Consider the following 6,047-nt stretch of genomic DNA (forward strand, 5'->3'; position numbering starts at 1 on the left):
GCAGAGTAGTGCAACATTTCCGTATATAATTCTAGCTACATGACAGATGTGTTCAATGTGTCCATACACTGAGGGGTAGATAGATGGCAGAGTTGTCCAACATGTCCAAACACAGGGTACTAGGTACATGGGAGATGTGTCCAACATGTCCATGTACAGAGACCTAGCTACAAGACAGGGTAGTGAAACATTTCCATTTACAGAGTTCTAACAACAAGGCAGAGGATTCCAACTTGTCTGTATAAAGAGAGCTAGATACAAGGCATGGCAGTGCACATTTTCCATACACAGAGTTCTAGATTCATATACTGCGAGCTAGCATCATGGCAGAATATTCCAACATGTCCATGTACAGGGTACTAACTACAAGGAATATGAAATCAACTTGTTTTTATGAAGAAATCTAGTTACATGGCAGAGTAGTGCAACATTTCCATACACAGAGTTCTAGCTACATGGCAAATGTGTCCAACATGTCCATATACTCAGAGCTAGCTACGTCAGAGAAGTCCATCGTATCCATATACAGAGTTCTAGCTACATGGAAGATGTGTCCAACATGTCCCTATACTGAGAGCTAACTACATGGCAGACAAGTCCAATATGTTCATATACAGAGAGCTAGCTACATGACAGGGTAGTGCAATATTTCCATATACAGAGTTCTAGCTACATGGCAGATGTGTCCAATATGTCCATATACTGCGAGCTAGCTACATGGAAGAGTATTCCAACATGTCCATATACAGTGTACTAGCTACATGGCAGATGAGTCCAACATGCTCATATACTGAGAGCTAGCTACATGGTAGACAAGTCCACTATGTGCATATATAGAGAGCTACCTATTTGGCAGATAAATCCAACATATCCATGTACAGAGAACTAGCTACATGGCAGACGAGTCCAAAATGCCCGTATAGAGAGAGCTAGCTACATGGCAGGGTAGTGCATCATTTCCATATAGAGATTTCTAGCTACATGGCATATGTGTCCAATGTGTCCATATACTGAGAGCTACCTACTCGGCAGACAGTCCAATATGTTCATATACAGAGAGCTACCTTCCTGGCATATCAGTCCAACATATCCATGTACAGAAGACTAGCTACATGGCAGACGAGTCCAAAATATCCGTATACAGAGAGCTAACTACATAGCAGGGTAGTGCAACATTTCCATATACAGAGTTCTAACTGCATGGCAGATGTGTGCAACGAGTCCATATACTGAGAGCTAGCTACATGGCAGAGTAGTCCAGACTGCCCATATACAGAGTTCTAGCTACATGGCAGATGAGTCCAAAATGCCCAAATACAGAGAGCTAGCTACATGGCAAAGTTGTGCAACATTTCCAGATTCAGAGTTTAATCTACATGGAACACAAATCCAAAATGTCCATAGACTGAGAGCTAGCTACATGGCAGAGTAGTCCAACATTTCCATTTAAAGAGTACTAGCTACGTGGCTAATGAGTCCAACATGTCCAAATACTGAGAGCTAGCTACATGGCAGACAAGTCCAATATCTTCATATACAGAGTTCTAGCTATATGGCAGATGTGTCCAATGTGTCCATATACTGAGAGTTAGCTATAGGCAGAGAAGTCCAACATATCCATATATAGTGTATTAGCTACATGGCAGATGAGTCAAAACTGTCCATATAGAGAGAACTAGCTAACTGATAGGGTAGTCAAACATTTCCATATACCAACATCTAACGACAAGGCAGAGTAGTCCAACATATCCATATATAAGGTCTTAGCTACATGGCAGAGGAGTCAAACATGCCCATATACGGAGAGCTACTTACATGTTAGACAAGTCCAATATGTTCATATACAAGGAGCTACCTACTTGGCAGATCAATCCAACATATCCATGTATAGATTGCTAGTTACATGGCATACAAGTTCAAAATATCCATATACAGAAAGCTAGCTACATGGCAGGGTAGTGCAACATTTCCATATACAAAATTCTAGCTATAAGGCATATGAGTCCAACTTCTCTATATACTGAGAGCTAGCTACATGGCAGACAAGTCCAATATCTCCATATACAGAGTTCTAGCTACATGGCAGATGTGTCCAACGTGTCCATATACTTAGAGTTAGCTATATGGCAGAGAAGTCCAACATATCCATATATAGTGTATTAGCTACATGGCAGATGAGTCCAAAATGTCCATATATAGAGATCTAGCTAACTGGCAGGGTAGTCCAACATTTCCATATACAGAGTTCTAGCTTCAAGGCAGATTAGTCCAACGTGTCTATATAAAGAGAGCTAGCTACATGACAGGGTATTGCAACATATCCACATAAACAGTTCTATCTACAAGCCAGATGAGTCCAACTAGTCTATGTACTGAGAGGTAGCTACATGGCAGAGTAATCCAACATGCCCATATAGGGAGAGCTAGCTACATGTTAGACAAGTCCAGTATGTTCATATACAAAGATCTACCTACTTGGCAGACCAATCCAACATATCCATGTACAGAAAACTAGCTTCATGGCAGAGGAGTTCAAAATTTCCATATACAAAGAGCACATGGCAGCGTAGAGCAACATTTCCATATAAAGAATTCTAGCTACAAGGCAGATGAGTTCAACTTGTCTATATACACAGAGCTGGCTACATGTCAGAGTATTGCAACATTTCCATATACAGAGTTCTAGCTACAGGGCTGAGGTATCCATCATGTCCATATACTGAGACCTACCTACATGGCAGATCAGTATAAAATATCCATGCACAGAGAGCTAGCTACATGGCAGAGTAATGCATCTTTTCCATATACCAAGTTCAGGCTACATGACAGATGAGTTCAAAGTTTTAATATACTGAGAGCTAGCTACATGGCAGAGTAGTCCAACATGTCCATATAAAGAGTACTAGCTACCTGGCTAATGAGTACAACATATTCATATACTGACAGCTAGCTACATGGCAGAATAGTACATCATTTCCATATACAGAATTCTAGCTACAAGTCAGATGAGTCCAACTTGTCTAACACAGAGAGCGAGCTACATGACAGGGACGTACAACATTTCCATGTACATTATTCTAACTACAAGGCAGATGAGTACAACTTGTCTATATACAGAGCACTAGCTACATGGCAGAATAGTCCAACATGTCCATATAAAGGGTACTAGCTATATGGCAGATGCGTCCAACATGTGCATATACTGAGAGCTAACTACATGGTAGACAAATCCAATATGTTCATATACAGAGAGACAGGTACATGGCAGCATAGTGCAACTTGTCCATGTACATTATTCTAGCTACAAGGCAGATGATTCCAATTTGTCTATATACAGAGAGCTAGCTACATACCAGAGTAGTCCAACATGTCCATATAAAGGGTACTAGCTACGTGGTAGATGAATCCTACATGTCCATATACTGAAAGCTAGATATATGGTAGACAAGTCCAATATGTTCATATACAGAGAGCTAGTTTTATCTACATGGCAGTTGTGTCCAGCGTATCCATATACTGAGAGGTAGCTACAAGGAGAGTACTCCAACATGTCTATATACAGGGTACTAGCTACATGGTAGATGAGTACAAAATGACCATATACTGCAAGGTAGCTACATGGCAATAAAGTCCAATATGTTCATATAGAGAGAGCTACCTACTTGGCAGATCAGTCGAACATATCCATGTACAGAGAGCTATCTACATGGCAGATGAGCCCAAAATGTCCATATACAGAGAGCTATCTGCATGGCAGTGTAGTGCAACATATCCTTATACAGAGTTCTTAGTATATGACAGATGTGTCCAACGTGTCCATATACAGAGAATTAGCTGCATGGCAGATCAGTCCAAAATATCCATGCACCAAGAGATCGCGACATGTCAGATGAGTCCAAAATATCCATCTACAGAGAGCTAGCTACATGGCAGAGTAGTCCAATATATCCATATACAGAGTTATAGCTACATGGCATATGTGTCCAACGGGTCCATATACTGAGAGATAAATACATGGCAGAAAAGTCCAATATGTTCATATACAGATAGATACACACTTGACAGATCAGATCAACATATCCATGTACAGAGAGATCGCGACATGTCAGATGAGTCCAAAATATCCATCTACAGAGAGCTAGCTACATGGCAGAGTAGTGCATCATTTACATATACAGAGTTCAAGCTACATGACAGAGGAGTCCAAAATGTCCATATAGAGAGGACTACCTACAAGACAGGTTAGTGCAACATTTTCATATACAGAGTTAAGCTGCAAGCCAGATGCGTCCAATTTATCTATATATGGAGAGTTAGCTACAAGGCAGAGTAGAACAACATTTGAATATTCCTAGTTCTAGCTACATGACAGATTTTTCCAATGTGTATTTATATTGAGAGCTAGCTATGTGGCAGACAAGTCCAATATGTTCTTAAACAGAGAGCTACCTACTTTGCAGATCAGTGCAACATATCCATGTCCAGAGAGCTAGCTACATGACAAACGAGTCCAAAATCTACATATACAGCGAGCTAGCTACATTGTAGGGTACTGCAATATTTCTATATACAGAGTTCTAGCAACAAGGCAAACGAGTCCAAAATGTCTACATACAGAGATCTAGCTATACAACAGGGTAGTGCAACATTTCCATATACAAAGTTCTAACTACATGGCAGATATGTCCAACGTGTCCATATACTGAAAGTGACCTACATCATAAACAATGCCAATATGTTCATATACATAGAGCTACCTATTTGGCAAATGAGGCCAACATATCCATGTACAGCAGCTAGCTACATGGCAGACAAGACCAAAATGTACATATATAGAGAGCTAGCTACATAGCATGGTAGTGCAACATTTCAATATACAGAGTTCTAGCTACATGGCAGATGTGTTCAAACTTGTCCATATACTGTGAGCTAGCTACATGGCAGTTAAGTCAAATTATGTTCATATACAGAGAGCTACCTACTTGGCAGTTCAGTCCAACACATTCTTGCACAGAGAGCAAACTACATGGCAGATGAGTCCAACATGTCTATATACAGAGAGCTAGCTACATGGCACAGTAGTACAACATTTATATATACAGAATTCTAGCTACATGCCAGATGTGTATAACATGTCCATATACTTAAAGCTAGCTACATGGCAGAGACGTCCTATATGTTCAAATACAGACAGATAACTACATGGCAGGGTAGGGCAACATTTCCATATATAGAGTTCCAACTACATGGCAGATATGTCCAACATGTCCATATACAGGGTACTAGTTACATGGCAGATGAGTCCAATATGTCCATATACTGAGAGTTAACTTCTTGGCAAATGAGTCCAACATGTGTGTATATAGAGGACTAGCTCCCTGGCTAATCATTCCTATATGCCCATATACTTAGAGCTAGTTACAAGGCAGACAAGTTCAATAGGTTCATATACAGAGAGCTAGCTACATGGCAGGGTAGTGCAACATTTCCATATACAGAGTTCTAGCTACCAGGCAGATGAGTCCAACTTGTCTACATACAGAGACCTAACTACATGGAAGAATAGTGCAACATTTCAATATACAGAGTTCTAGCTACATGGCAGATGTGTGAAATATACTTAGAGCTAACCACATGGCAGACAAATCCAATATGTTCATATACAGAGAGCTAACGATCTGGCAGACCAGTGCAACATATCCATGTACAGAGAGCTAGCTACATGGCACATGTGTCCAACGTGTCCATATACTTAGAGCTAGCTACTTGTCAGATGAATCCAAAATGTCCATATGCAGACTTCTAACTATATGTTAGATGAGTCCAAAATGTCCATGCTGAGAGAGCTAGGATCACGGAAGAGTAGTGTATCATTTCCATATACAGAGTTCAAGCTACATGGCAGATGAGTCCCAAGTGTTTATATGCTGAGAGCTACCTACATAGCAGAGTAGTCCAACATGACCATATACAGAATACTAGCTACATGGCAGATGTTTCGAATATGTCCATATACTGAGAGCTAGCTACATGGCAGACAAGTCCAA

The sequence above is a fragment of the Chrysochloris asiatica genome, unplaced genomic scaffold, assembly GCF_000296735.1.
Source record: "Chrysochloris asiatica unplaced genomic scaffold, ChrAsi1.0 scaffold00413, whole genome shotgun sequence".
Classification (NCBI taxonomy): Eukaryota; Metazoa; Chordata; class Mammalia; order Afrosoricida; family Chrysochloridae; genus Chrysochloris; species Chrysochloris asiatica.